The sequence below is a fragment of the Camellia sinensis genome, chromosome 3, assembly GCF_055761805.1.
Source record: "Camellia sinensis isolate YWXY chromosome 3, ASM5576180v1, whole genome shotgun sequence".
Taxonomy (NCBI): Eukaryota; Viridiplantae; Streptophyta; class Magnoliopsida; order Ericales; family Theaceae; genus Camellia; species Camellia sinensis.
In genome coordinates, this window is record NC_138963.1 from 74,556,886 (window position 1) to 74,573,294 (window position 16,409).

The window sequence follows — 16,409 nt, forward strand, 5'->3', positions numbered from 1 at the left end:
TGATTGTTCACTCAATCGTCTTTTTCCGTCTCCCTCATTCTTCTTTTAAATTTTTTTTTCTCTACACTTGGCAATTTTGAAGTCGTCTTTGTTGAGGCAAAAGAATCGTCAATGCAATCGCTTGATAATTGGCTTGAATTTAATCTGTAGGGGTTTTTCAATCCTTGCTAGCACGCTCGCATTTATGATATTTTTCTTCGGAGGAAAAATAAGCCAACAATAGTATATCAGAATACAACATAGATTCCAAAAAGAATAAAGAAACCTCCATATAGGAAAATATACGAGTCTCCATATAGGGAGAAAAATAAATCAAATAATTATTAGAATATATATAATTCTTTAAAACTAAAATAAAATCTTTAAAACAAATATTGAAAAATTAAACGCAATCTTCTTATGCCCTCGTTTGGCATAAGTTAAACAGGGTTTTTTTTACTAAAATAGTTATAAAAAGACAAAATAGATTTTTTAGTCTAATAAGACAAAATATCATATCCAGTCCTTAATCATTTCATTTTTTTCACAAAAGTAAAAAAAAAATCAAAAAACCTATCTCAAATAAAATTTTTTAGCCCAAGACTAAAATAGATAAAAATTTAAAAAGTCAACTAATATCCTAAAGGGACCCATTATATGGATTTTGAATTTGTGGGAGAAATAATTATGAATTTCATATTGAAAGAAATTATTACCAATCATTCCTTCTTTATGGCTTTCTAATTCTCTCTGCTTTTTTCTTCTTAAAGGCAACATAAAAAGCAGCATGGTAGGGTGCTCTATTTTAAAAAAATAAAAATAAAAAAATCTCTACAGCTTAGTGTTCTATACTTTTTGTATTAATTATGCCGGTAAGTTTAGGGCTTTATTATTGATTTTTTAAAGTGTAAACGATAAATTGTATATGAGCTATTAAATATTTAAAGATTTGGATCATAAAAAAGATTTTTTTTTAATGACCATTTTTGGAGGCAACATATAAAAGTTTTGGATCATAAAAATAACAATTACTTTGACTTGCTCGAAAAATGTCACATTATTTTTTTCTTGTTAATGTGCAATATATTAAGTTTTATGTTTTCTAATATATTAAAAAAAAGCATATTTCAAATTAATAATCAATCTTTTTCATTTTTCTAATTTGATTAAAAACATAATGAAACCATAGTAGCAATGTATTTGATATTAATTTGCAATGCAAGGCAATATATTAGTTTGTTTAGCATAAGTTGGAAAAACAAAAATGAAGTACGTGGCATGTAAAGGAAGCATTCCATTTTTTTTGTTTGTTCATTTATTTTTTAAAATTCTATGTTTCAATCTTAGATTTGAGAAAACTTATAAGTGAAGAATTTTTTTTTAGGTAAATTATACTGATCTCCCTGAGGTTGGAAAGATAGAAAAAGTTTTACAGTTTTGACATAATTATATTAGGTTCCTTTGTGATTTTAATTCTTTTTTTTGATAAACTGGAGCATAATATTAAAATAATAATAAGAGAGAGTTACATAAGTTTGGGATAATAAGTTCCCATAGCATCAAGTAAAAGCTAATTTCAATTTTAACTCACATAAGACTTAGCGTCTTTTTCATAAAAAAAATTGTTAGTTATATGGGTACAAAAAAATTAGGGGGGAGTTTGATTTGGATTAGCCATAATCCAAGACCAATTCATTACCTATGGTTCCATCAAATTTGGAACCAAATCAATCTATGAAAATCTTGGAGCCAATCTAAACCGAATCACTAAACCACGGTTCGGTTCTGTTTGGTTCGGTTTAGAATCACAAATTTTAAAAATATTATCATTATTCACAATATAATCATAAAATATTATTCAGAACTTAAAAATTGTTTACATGATTGTTAAAAGTAGTTCCATCACTATACAAAAATATATTTATAATAATAGAAAGTTATAATTTATATATATGTTTGATACTAATAAAATATTTTAGTATTTACATGCGGTAAGAAATTATATATATAATCTAAACAGTCCGGTTCAGTTCCAACTAGATTCGAAGCCATAAAATCACAGACCGAACTACGAAATACGGTTTCCCTATTTAAAAAAGCATAACTGAACCGTACATTGAGAAAATCAAATCAAATCGAACTGTGCGATTTAATCTGGACTAGACCGGCTAGTTCAAAAAAAAAAAAGACCGGTTTATGATTTTTTAATTTTTATACTCAGTCCTACAAAAAAAATGACATTGTCTTTTGAATTACACTAAAATATATATTTTTTCTTATTTATATTTATGTATTCACACCATCTGCATCAGTTTTGGTTTTTTTAGTCTTAGTAAAAGGAATATTTATGTAATTATGTTAAAACTATGAGATGCATTTTCTTCGAATCTTAGGGGATTGGTTAGTAAATTGAATAGAAAAAGTGATTAATTTCCTACAAAAAATAATAAATTGAATATATAAATAATTTCACTTTTCTTTAATTTTTATTTTATGAAGATCGCAAAAAATGGTTAAGGCTAGATACAAGGGACTCAAAACTTTGTCAAGAGTGTCATTAGCTGTTTAATGAATTTTCTTTTGTATTCTTTTCAATAATTTATTATAAATGCCTTGTTTCTTTCACTTGATCTCATTCTTAATGGTTTGTTCTATTCTTTTAATTTATTTTCATTCTCTTATGGTTATGGTCATTAGTTCTTTGGACGCTTGTGTTTGGATTCTCCTCTCATGTCTCAACCACCATATATTAAATATATGAACTACATAAATATATTCAAAAGTATAATTCCATTTTTATTGTTTTACAATAAAGGTATGGCTTTGAAGGCTTTCCATCTATGAACTTAGAAAACTTATATTAACTCTAATCGCTGGTTTTTGTAGATGAATAATTGATTTGAAACTTCCTATACTACTAAACTATTAGGTTTTTGCTAGAAAACAAAATAGTGTTATGATAATTATATTTTTTTTTTATATCATATTTGATCATCTCATATACTGATCTTGCATTGTTATAAAGCACATCAAACTAATACAGTGTCAAATTCAGCCAATCTGCTAAGGGTCCATCTGGATTTTTTGTTTGCAGAAATAAGTGAAGTGTTCCTCAAAATTAGGATTTGGGTTTTGTTTGGTATCATTTTTGTTTTTGATTTTTAGTTTTTAGAATGTACTTAAATTTTGCTTGGCATATTATTTGTAAAAACTGTTTAAGAAACATTACAAAAAAAGTTGTTTTCAAATTTTTTAAAATTGTTTTGACACAAAATCAAAACCATTTATGTTTTTTTTCAAAAAACTTTTTCATGTTTTTTTTTAAAAAACTTTTTCTTGTTTTTTATTTATGAAAGCACTAAAAATGAAAACAAAAATGAATGGGCAAATATAATTTGGAGGCATTTTTGTCCAATCAAAATTAATTCTTCTAACAATAGGGCCTCCCTTGAGGGTGCTTCTATTTATACTACAAAAACAACTATTACTCCTTTCATTTTTTATCTTTTTATTTTAATTTTAACCTTATTTAAAATTATCAAACAATATTCAAATTCTAAAAATTTAAATCCTAATTTCTCATTTCACCCACTACTTTCCCACCATCAACACCATCTGTTGGAACAATCTTCTGTGTAAATAAAATAAATTGAAACAAAACCAAACAAAATAAAATAAAAACTTACAGAATTTATTTTGTTGAACCAAATGAAAAATAAAAGACCAAATCGAGTGTGTGACACTCTGTCCTTAAGACAGATTCGCCCCGCTATGGTGCTTACGGTTGAGTGGCGTCAATCTCCTAAGATACAATGATCTTCACAAATTTGTAGTAGCACTCCAAACAAATTTGTCCGGCGAACTAGAACCTTGTGTTCTATACTCTCTTTAATTTTCTCTAAAACTAATATGAAGAATAAATAATACAAAGAAGAAAATTGGACAGCAAAAGGTATTTTTCAGACTGATTTTTAGATCCCAAGACTGCTGAAAAAGCAGATATTTATAGGCACAAAAATACTGTCCGAACAGGTTCCATTTTTGAACATGAACATGTGCATAAACTGGACAGATTCAGTTTTCAATCTATAACTACTGGCAGTTAATTCTGTAAACTGCTGGCAGTTTACAGTAAGTTAAAAAACCTGTTAGACCTCAGTTTAAATCTGTTCAAAACTGTCTGGGAAGATTTAAATCTGTTCTGAACAGAAAATTAATCTGTTTGAGTTCAAACAGATATAAGAGCTGTTTGGATTGTATGGTCTGTCTGAACAGTGCACTGTGCAAACTCAATCTATGTAACTGTAGTAGATTTGAGCAATTAATCTGTTGGAATTTTCGAACTGAAGAAGATAAAAAATGGACAGATAATTAATTCAATTTTTGGCACAAACTTGGAATTTAATTTCATTCAGAATTTTTGGAAGAAAATCAAATAAACTTTGTCCAAAAAATTAATATTAGAACCGACCCGATCCACAACCCACACCCGCGCTCGGCACGGCACGGCACAGCTCAATCGGATGGACAACGGCGGCGCCCGCGTGTGTGGTGGTTTGGGCTATAGTTCACTTTATCCATAACTCCTCCCTTTTACAAACTTGAAGTGCCCCTTGGGGCCCAACCCAAGTGTTGTAGTCTAGAGATTATATACACAAAAAAGCTCTCTTAAAGTTTCAATGTGGGACAACCCATTTTAAGGAAACCCACATTTAAATCTTTAAATATCCATTCTACGAATCCGAAAACGACGTCAACTTCCTATTCACTCATAAATGGTTTTGATGAACCGTCTTCACCGTGTGACTTGCCACGTGGCAAGGAACACGTCACCTATTCAGACCCACCCCAAAAGACGTTTGGGGCCCACTCAACTTTGGGCTCAAAGATAGCCCAAAATAAGCCTATATTACACCATTTTTCCAACAATCCCCCACATGAATAGAATTTGACAGAGAGAAAATGCAACAACATGATCTAATACAGAGAGTACATAAATTGAAAATATTCTGCAAAGGATAGGTAGCTTTTGGCTTTGAACCTTCTCTTGTGAGACACTATCGGATTTACTAGCTAACTTGTCAACATGATGTCTTGAACTGTTCAACTGTTTGTGTAAACCAAGACAATAGAACTCACACAGTATATCCCCAGACACAGTTTAGTTCTCACTATTGTGTTCATTTTGGCCCTGAACAACCTGGTCTTTCATGAGTGCCCTAAAGAATTGTAGCCCTTCACAAATCTCATAGAACCGGCCCAGTTCACACTCACATAGGTGATTCTTATGAAGAGCATCCTGCCATACTCTACTAGGTTTACCTAGATATAAGAATCATTAAAATTTTACTTAACTTAAAACGCTACAGATATCACTATTTCATCCTAGAAATGGGTAGGAGTTGGACTCCCCAGTGATCCTTCTGAGTCATACACAACTCGATTGTCCCTTTGAACCTAGATCTTGGGATCTTGAGTTAATTAGGTTGGGTTGCCGTTGTGGTAACTCTTATTTAATAGGCTTAAGTCGCATTCCCCTCGATGAATTCTCAACTTGCTTTCTTGCTAACCGTTTGGTTAGTGGATCCGCTATGTTGTCTTTAGACTTCACATATTCAATGGAAATAATTCCATTGAAGAGTAGTTATCGCACAGTGCTATGTCGACGACGAATGTGTCGTGACTTACCGTTATACATATGACTCTGTGCTCTACCAATTGCTGATTGCCTATCACAATGTATGCATATAGCAGGCATCGGTTTTGGCCACATTGGAATATCTTCAAGAAAGTGGCGAAGTCATTCTGCTTCTTCCCAGCTTTGTCTAAAGCTATGAATTCAGATTCCATAGTAGACCTAGCAATGCAAGTCTGTTTGGAAGATTTCCAAGATATAGCCGCCCCACCAAGAGTAAAAACATACCCACTAGTGGACTTTGAGTCTCTAGTATCCGATATCCAGTTTGCATCACAGTATCCTTCAAGTACTGATGGATATCTAGTATAATTAAGCCCTATGTTACAAGTAAATCAGAGATATCTAAAAACCCTTATAATTGCTTTCCAGTATTCTACTCCTGGGTTACTCGTATATCTACTTAATTTACTTACTGTATAAGCTATATCTGGGCGAGTGCAGTTCATCAAGTACATTAAGCTTCTAATAATTTGGGCATGCTCTAATTGAGAAATACTTTCCTGTACATTCTTAGATAGAAACAAATTAACATCTACAGGTGTTTTAGCAAGATGATCATCATCTTTACTGAATTTGTCAAGTATTTTCTCAATATAATGAGATTGTGACAAAGCATAACCTTCTAATATTTTGGTAATTTTCATACCAAGAATTACATCAGCAATGCCCATGTCCTTCATGTCAAAATGTTTATTCAACATTTTCTTGGTAGTTTTAATCATATCATTATTACTACCTATGATGAGCATATCATCCACATAAAGACACACAATGACATAACATTTGTCTGTGTTTTTAATATAAACACATTTGTCACACTCATTAATTTTAAATCAATTTGACATCATTACCTTGTCAAATTTCTCATGCCATTACTTTGTGCTTGTTTTAAACCATATAATGATTTAACCAGTTTACATACTTTCTTTTCTTTTCCTGGAACAGAAAACCCTTTTAGTTATTCCATGTAAATTTCTTCATCTAACTCACCATTTAAGAAAGCGGTTTTCTCATCCATTTGATGAATTTCTAAATTGTACAAAGACGCAATAGCAATTAGCATTCTAATGGATGTTATTCTACTAACCGGTGAGTATGTGTCAAAATAATCTAGACCTTCTTTTTGTCTAAATCCTTTGACCACGAGTCTTGCCTTGTATTTGTCAATTGATCCATCCGCTTTTATTTTCCTTTTGAAAATCTACTTATATCCAAGAGGTTTACAACCAGGTGGTAAGTCCACTAATCCCCAAGTGTGATTTTGCAAGATGGATTCAACTTCACTATTGACAGCTTCTTTCCATAAAGGAGCTTCAGGACTGAATATAGCCTCTTTAAAAGTTAAAGGCTCATTTTCTAACATATATGTTAGAAAATCTGGACCAAAAGATTTTGAGGTACTAGCACGTTTATTACGCCTAAGTTCCTCATCTTCATTTTGATCTATCTCTTGCTCTTGATCTTGTTCTTGATCATTTCTAGTAATAACATCAAAAAATCTTTTCTTATTACTAGTCTCTTCTCTAATCTTATTCGGAAACACATCTTCAAAGAAAGATGCATTCCGAGATTCAATAATAATATTTACATGCATTTCGGAATGTTCTGATTTATGAATCAAAAACCGATATGTACTACTATTCTTGGCATAACCAATGAAAATGCAATCAATGGTCTTAGGACCTATCTTAGTCTTTTTAGGACTAGGAATAGCCATTTTAGTCAAACACCCCCACACTTTTAAGTATTTGTAGGATGATATTCTTTCATGCCACAATTCATAAGGTGTTTGATTCATTTTCTTTCGGGGAACTTTATTTAAAATATAATTTACAGAAAGTATTGCTTCCCCCCACAAGTTCTGAGGTAATCCAGAACTTATTAACATGACATTCATCATTTCTTTTAAAGTCCTATTTTTCCTTTCAGCAGTTCCATTTTGCTGAGGTGAATAAGGAGCGGTGGTTTGATGAATTATTCCATGTTCTTTACAAAACTCACCAAAAGGTGATTCATATTCACGACCTCTATCACTTCTAAGTTTCTTGATTTTTTTACCAAGTTGATTTTCAATGTCATTCTTATATTGAATGAAAATTTCTAAAGTTTCATCATTGGTTCGAATTAAATAAACATAACTATATCTAGTATAGTCATCTATAAAAGTATTAAAATATTTTTTCCCACCTCTTGTTTGAATTGATTTAAAATCACAAATGTCACTATGAATTAATTCAAGTGGTTCTGAACTTCTTTCAATTGAATGAAAAAGAGTTTTGGATAATTTTACCTCAACGCAAATTTCACATTTATGATTTGAACAATGTCAAATTTAGGTAAACATTCTATATTAATTAATCTACGTAAAGATCCATAATTAACATGTCCTAGTCTACCATGCTATAAACTTGAAGACTCAAGCAAGTAAGAAGAAGATGAATTTTTATTAATAACTGAGGGTACAACGGTCATTACATTCATCTTGAAAAGGCCATTAGACATGTAACCTTTTCCTACATACATCCCATTCTTAGTGAGTACAAATTTATCACTCTCAAACACTAGCCTAAACCCATTCTTACTCAACAAAGATCCAGAAACAAGATTCTTGCGAATGTCTAGTACATGCAGCATATTATTGAGAGTGAGTTCCTTTCCAGATGTCATCTTTAGAACAATCTTCCCTTGTCCTTCAACTTTGGAAGTTGAGGAGTTGCCCATAAAAAGTTGTTCACCGTTGTCCACTGTAGAATAAGATGTGAACATCTTTTTGTCGGCACAGATATGGCGAGTAGCATTAGTGTCCACCCACCATTCTTTAAGATTTCTGACAAGATTTGCTTCGGAAACAACTGCAGAAAGATTGATGTCATTTACACCATTGGAAATATTGTCCACTTCGGTTATATGGGCTTGAACAGGCTTCTTGCTTGTTCTTATTTTGCTTTTGCCTTTGCTACGGCAATCTTTGGCCCGATGTCCCTCTTTGTCACAGATGTAACATTTGCCATTAAACTTGTACTTTTTATTTTCCCTCCCTTTAGAGCCTTGTGATGAACTTTTTCCAGAAGACTTTTGTTTCTTGGTTTTTGAAGCATGTTCCACCATATTTACCTTAGACTCCATAGGATGCTTACCAGCCCGCTTTTCAGAATTGCAGTTGTCCTCCTCAATCCTCAAACGTACAATTAATTCTTCTAAAAATATTTCTTTACTCTTGTGTTTGAAGTAGTTTTTGAATTCCTTCCAGCCTTGTGGTAATTTCTCAATTAAGGCTGCAACTTGAAAGGATTCACTGAGAGACATGCCTTCTGCGTGAATGTCATGCAGAATGAGTTGGAGATCTTGAACTTGGTTGATCACAGTCTTAGAATCAACCATCACAAAGTCTAGAAATTTGCCAACCACAAATTTCTTTGAGTCGGCATCTTCCGTTTTGTATTTTTTTTCAATGACTTCCAAAGTTCCTTTGCTGTCTTGATAGGACTGTAGACGTTGCATAATATGTTGTCAAGTCCATTCAAGATGTAGTTCCGGCAAAGGAAATCAATATGTTTCCAGGCATCAACCGCAGCAACCACTTGCCGGTCGATTTCATCCTCTTTTAAAATAGGAGCATCCTCACGGAGGAAACGAGCCAGGTTAAGAGTTGTAAGATAAAACAACATTTTCTGTTGTCATCTTTTAAAATCAATTCCTGAGAACTTTTCTGGCTTCTCACCGTGATTTACCGGTACTGTCACAACATGAGAGAGGGTTGGCGCAATTGCAGCCACCACACTAGTACTTGTTTGAGCATTTGTTTCAATAGCCATGAATTCTAAATTATAAAACAAAATTATAATTAGAATTTGTACTACACAGAAAATTAATCCAAATTCACAAAATTAAATTTTGTAAAAATAAAAGAAACAAGAATGTAATTTTTATTTTTCAATTAATTTGGAAATAAAATAAAATTTTATTTAACTAAATTAATTCCACACAGAAAATTAAAATTCTGTAACACTTCAATAATTAAAAAATTGAAATAGAATTTTAATTAATGAACACTCAGAAAATAATTTCTAAAAATCAAAATTAATTTCTAACAAAATTCCACAAATAAATATTCTGAATTGTTAATGACACCAGTATATTACTACTAGTTGTCAAAGAAAATAGACAGTATATTACTACTATCTGTCAAATAGTATATAATCACTATTTATTTTTCCAACCAGAATATTATTTTGTAAATCCACAGAAAATAATTTTTTTTTTTTTTTGTAAAAGAAGAAAGAGAAAAGGAAACAAACGAAAAATTCTGTAAACAGAATAATTCGAATTTGTCTTAAGATTGTTGGAACAATCTTCTGTGTAAATAAAATAAATTGAAACAAAACCAAACAAAATAAAATAAAAACTTACAGAATTTATTTTGTCAAACCAAATGAAAAATAAAAGACTAAGTCGAGTGCGTGACACTCTATTCTTAAGACAGATTCGCCCCGCTATGGTGCTTACGGTTGAGTGGCGTCTATCTCTCAGGATACAATAATCTTTACAAATTTGTAGTCGCACACCAAACAAATTTGTCCGGCGAACTAGGACCTTGTGTTCTATACTCTCTTTAATTTTCTCTAAAACTAATATGAAGAATAAATAATGCAAAGAAGAAAATTGGACAGCAAAAGGTATTTTTCAGACTAATTTTCAGATCCCAAGACTGCTGGAAAAGTAGATATTTATAGGCACAAAAATGCTGTCCGAACAGGTTCCATTTTTGAACATGAACAGGTGCATAAACTGGACAGATTCAATTTTGAATTTAAACAGATTCAGTGACAGTTTCCATCTGTAACTGCTGGCAGTTAATTCTGTAAACTGCTGGCAGTTTACAGTAGTTAAAAAACTTGTTAGACCTCAATTTAAATCTATTCAAAACTGCCTGGGAAGATTTAAATCCGTTCTGAATAGAAAATTAATCTATTTGGGTTTAAACAGATATAAGACCTGTTTGGACTGTATGATCTGTCCGAACAGTGCACTGTGCAAACTCAATCTGTGTAACTGCAGTAGATTTGAGCAGTTAATCTATTGGAATTTTCGGACAAAAGAAGATAAAAAATGGACAGATAATTAATTCAATTTTTGGCACAAACTTGGAATTTAATTTCATTCAGAATTTCTGGAAGAAATTCAAATAAACTCTGTCCAAAAAATTAATATTAGAACCGACCCGACCCACAATTGCGCCCGGCTCAGCCTGGCCGGACGGACGGCTGCGGTGTGCGCGTGTGATGGTTTGGGCTATGGTTCACTTTGTCTATAACTCCTCATTTTTACAAACTTGGGGTGCCCCTTGGAGTCCAACCCAAGTATTGTAGTCTAGAACTTATATACATAAAAAAACTCTCTTAAAGTTTCAATGTGGGACAACCCATTTTAAGAAAACCCACATTTAAATCTTTAAATGTCTATTTCACGAACCCGAAAACGACGTCAACTTCCCATTCACTTATAAATGGTTTTGACGAACCATCTTCACCGTGTGACTTGCCACGTGGCAAGGAATACGTCACCTCTTTGGACCCACCCCAAAAGACGTTTGGGACTCACTTAATTTTGGGCTCAAAGATAGCCCAAAATAAGCCTATATTACACCATTTTCCCAACACCATCCACCACAACTGGCACTACTTGCCCCACATGAATTGTGATCCTCTCCATTGCCTATTTGTAATGGAGAGATTCCACTCCATTCTATTATTAAACGGTGAATGTAATAATCTTTTTTTTTTTAAATTTAAATTAATTATAAATTTGTATTCCTATTTTAAAACTATTAGATATGTAATGAAAGTTTTACATTACATATATAAAATGAAGATGATCAAAATCTAATTTTGTGATGTAAAAGCACATCTCATCGTTGGCTTATTACAAGCTTTTTATTTTGGAGAAATTATCCCTCAATAGAAACTTGAAAAAATTATTACATATATATAAAAAAAAATTATAATTATAATTATTAATATTAATAAAATTTATCATTAATTTATAATTATTTTTAAAATTTTACACTGATGTGAAAATTTGCCTTTTATTTTTCCAAATTTCATTATCAATAAACATGAAGACACAGACAAAACAAAGCTCCATGTTCCAACCAACTTCCTAGTGTTTGACCAAAATAAGCAACCATTTGGTCTAAGGTCCTAATCGAACTTTGATGGTCAATCATATTTGTACAGCCTAATTTTAATCATTTCCGGACCACGAAGCAAAATGACCTAAACAAAATTTCTTTCCAATTGGGCCCTTTCCAATGCCAAACCCACCTCCCCATTTAATTTAGGTATCATATATTTTTAGTCCCAAAAGTATATTATTTGTGTCATTTAGTCCCTCTATATTTAAACTATATCAGTTTAGTTTTCAATATATTAAAAATGTTTCAGTTTGATCTCTTAACTTTACTTGCCATCAAAATCAGAGACAATAAAGGTAGAAACTCACTTAAAAAAAAGTGCACTTTTAGTCTTTAAAATATGTGCTTTGTATTATTAATGTGAAAATTCACTTGAAAAAATTACACATTCATTCTTTCTTTAAAATACGTGACATCTGTCATTTTGGTTTCTAAATTATACATTTAACTTGATTTAACAATGTCTCTTGATGGAGTTAGATTGGGAGACTAAATTGAAACATTTTTTTATACATTGAGGACTAAATTAAAACAATTTTTACACATTGGACACAATTTAAATATTGAAAATAAAAATGACATAAAATTCATACTTCAAAAATTAAAAAATGTAATTAACCCTTTAATTTAGAAAGGAAAATCGTAATTGATAAGACTCAAACATAAGCATCACCTAATTGAATGCACAGAATTCGGAAATTCATACTTCAAAGACTAAAAAATGTAATTAATCCTTTAATTTTGAAAGGGAAATCGAGGAGTAAAAGTGAGCTCCCGTAATTGATAAGACTCAAATATAAGCATCACGTAATTGAATGCGCAAAATTCGGAATCCTAATTTTGCACACAATGAACGGAATAATTTTTTGAAGACAATAATTTTTTTTTTGACTAGACATGATATTTGTTTTTCAAAAAAATTAATAAACTTTTATGATAATTTTAGAGGGTTAAGACCGCTATTGGTCACTCCCTCGACCTCTAACATAGTTGGTGAGATTCGAACACAAACGTTACGTGGGGTAAAGGAAATGTCTCGACTAAATACCAAATGCCAACTCAGACATTTATTGATTGGACCTACATAGTTAGCATTGTTGCCATACCCACCCTTTTGACCCCTTTAATGAGGGACCAGGGGCCTTGTGACATGCAGGGACAACCATATCAAAATTGAATTTGGTCTCTACTTATATGTTGACATTTGACCTACAGACAATAAAGAACACTTTTGGAGCGTACATACATGTATTGGGATGGTTTGGGATTTGAAATTTCATTGGCCTAGCAAAAGTTGAGTAATGATGAGGGAAAAAAATTTGTGGGGTAATTTTTAAAAAAATTTCTCATAATAATGTCAAATAGTTACGAAGACACTGAGGGTGGGTTTAAGAAGTGGGTTGATTTTTTGATTTTTTTAATTATTTTGGTTTGGGGTTAAAAAATCTAATTTAAGAAGGGTTTTTTGCTCTTTTGATTTTTTTGTGACAGAAAGAATGTATTGATTATGGGTTTGATATGATGTTTTGTTTTATTGGATTAAAAAACCTATTTTATTTTTTGTGACTAAAATAGTCCAAAATCCACCCAAACCATCTTCCCAAACAGAGGCTAAGGGGTTTTTGGGAAAACAAAAAAAAAAAGTCAACTTTTAGCTTTTTACCCATTTTAGGTCACATGACCTCTCATATTTTTTACTCACAAAAAAATAAAATAGATTTAAAAAATCAAAAAACTAACTTTTTACCAACTTTGTAAAATATCATTAAATTAATTTGTCATCGGTTAAAAATGTCAGGTTTCACATTTCTTTTTTAATTAAAAAATATTTTTTTTTAATACCCATTTGTCAAACACAGTTTTTTAACTCTTAAAAAAAAAAAAAAAAAAAATCATAAAAAACAAATCCCTAACCACCACCAATTTGTTCCAAAGAGGAGTTGTCCTTTCCCGTACTACACTGGCTGAAACTTAGAAGTTAGTAACTACTATACTCGTCCGGTTTGATAGGACTTATTTTCAACTTATTTAAATTTTTAATTTAATTTAAATTATTTTGATATGTTTGGTTCAGCTTAACAATACAATTTATAACTTTTTGTAAGTTAAAAATCAACTTATTCTTTAAGTGGGGGAGGAGAAGTTTAATTTATAAGTCAAAAAACTGCTTATGTTCACAGCTATAAACTATAAGCTCTTAGGCTATAAGTTATAATCACTTTCCCACAGCTCTACCAAACGGGGCCACTATAGTTTGGTAGCCACAAAAAAATATTTAATAAAAAAAGTATAAATAAGATTGGACGGATATTTTTTTCTCGTCTATTAACCTAACAATGTTATTTATGTTACCATCTCGCATTAGTTAATAAAGTTCTTGATCATGTACATATACGTCTTTTGAGCACTCTCTCCATTTAAGTTAATTTTTGGGAGTGAGTTCTATCAAATGATTCATATAATTTGATATCAAAATCAATCATTATGTTGTGTTGAGTTAAGATATCTACTAAGATGTTTTGTGTTTGAGTGGTAAACTCTTTCAGTTTGAGGTAATTCTTATGACATTAGTAATTCATTTCATGAAAAAAATAAGAAAATATATATATTTTTTGCTTTTGGTTGATTGGATTAGAAAATAAGAAGGAAAAAATGCATAGCTATTCGTCAAAAAATTCAACTTTTTGGTTACTTTAAAAAATAATAATAATGTATAAATAATTTTATTTTTCTTATCTTCACAGAATTCAAATCCAAACATAACTGAAGGAATCAAGAACATTGTTTATAGTGGATTAAAAAATATATTGTTTAAAGACAAAAATTAAACATTATTTAATATTGAGATTGGTGTAAAAATTTCGTCAAAAAAAATTGTGAAAAGTTAAAGAGCGATGAAATTAGTAATTATGAAACAAGTGAAAAATGTCCTTTATTGTTTTATTTATTTTTTTCATTTTCTTGTGTAGCAAATTCTTTGTTTATAATTGAGGACCCGTGGAATTTATTACGAGTCTCGTTTTGCTTATTTAAATTATTTCTTTTGTAGGGTTTTGTATATATCATCCCTAAAAAAAATAAAACAACCCGATAATCGTAACGTTTTTATTTTATATTCTTTGTCTAAAAAATTAGGCAGTTTGTTTTTAAGAACATATTTGTTGTTAATTTTTTCAGAGACAAATACAATAAAATAAAAATATTACGATTATTGGATTGATTTAATTTTTTTGATTAATTATCAATATTGAGAGTCTTATAAAATGAATAATTTAAATTATTGAAACAAAATTTGTAGTGAACTAAAAAAAATACTTTTCTATCATAAAGTGACCAAAAAAATAAAAATAAAATAAAAGGTCAGAAGTGCCATAAAGATGACACATCCACTTGTTTGTCAATAATCATTGTTGGGCGTTTTGATAATCTGAATCTTTCATATTTTGTTAATTTGAATCTTTCATCGGATATTGTTAATATTTTTATTCATTTACATTTGTATCTTAAAAAATAAATGACATTGTGATTTAAAATATTAAAATGAATACAAATGTGAGTGGATAAAAGGATTAATGATATCCGATTAATTTAATTTTTTTTAGATATATTCTACTCAATATATTTTAAAATATAAATAATTCAAATTATCAAAACAAATTCCAAAATAAATCCATAAAATAATATTATTCTGGGACACAACAAGCACTCCAAATCCACAAAACTTAAGGCCCTGTTTGTTTTTAGAGATAAAATGGATGGGATTGATAGTGAGGGGATTAATAATGAGGGGATTGATAGTGAGGGGATTAATAATGAGAGGATTAAGTAAAATTGTGTTTATTTTGATGATAGTTGTTAGTGTAGGGATTGTCAAATTATTTTTATATAAAATAAATATAAAACAATAAAAAAATACAAAAAAATTAAACATTAATGTTTTAATAAAAATATCCAACATGTAAAAAAAATTTAAAAAATAAAAATAAAATAAAAAATTTCTAGAAAAAAATAAAACAAATAAATAATGATTTTTACTTAACAAAAAATATAAAAAATTAAACATTAATGTTAAAAAAAATGTCCGACATGTAAAAAATAAAATAATAAATAAATAAATAAATAATTTCTAGTCCGCCGGATTATTTTTCTAATACCAAGTCTTACAGGCCCATCCTAATCCCCTCCCCAAGGGAATTTGTAGTCCAGAGGGGATTATGAATCCCCTCTCCATCTCTCAAAACAAATATGATATTAGTGAGTTTTACCTCATTATGAATCTCAATCTCCTTCCTATAACCCAAAACAAACGGGGTCTAAATGTCAAGGAGCGTACTGAAGAATCTTTTAGAGCCCCAAATTTAAATGTTGATTGTAACGTTTCCCCTACTACATCCCTTTTCCAACCAACTTGCAAATGTTGATTGTAATGTTGATTCCAGTCGGCTGCCCTTCTAATTAATTTAAGGGTAAATTATACTTTCTAGAAATTTAAAAAAATTATCGTAAATTTTATAAATTTAATATAATTACATTAAATTC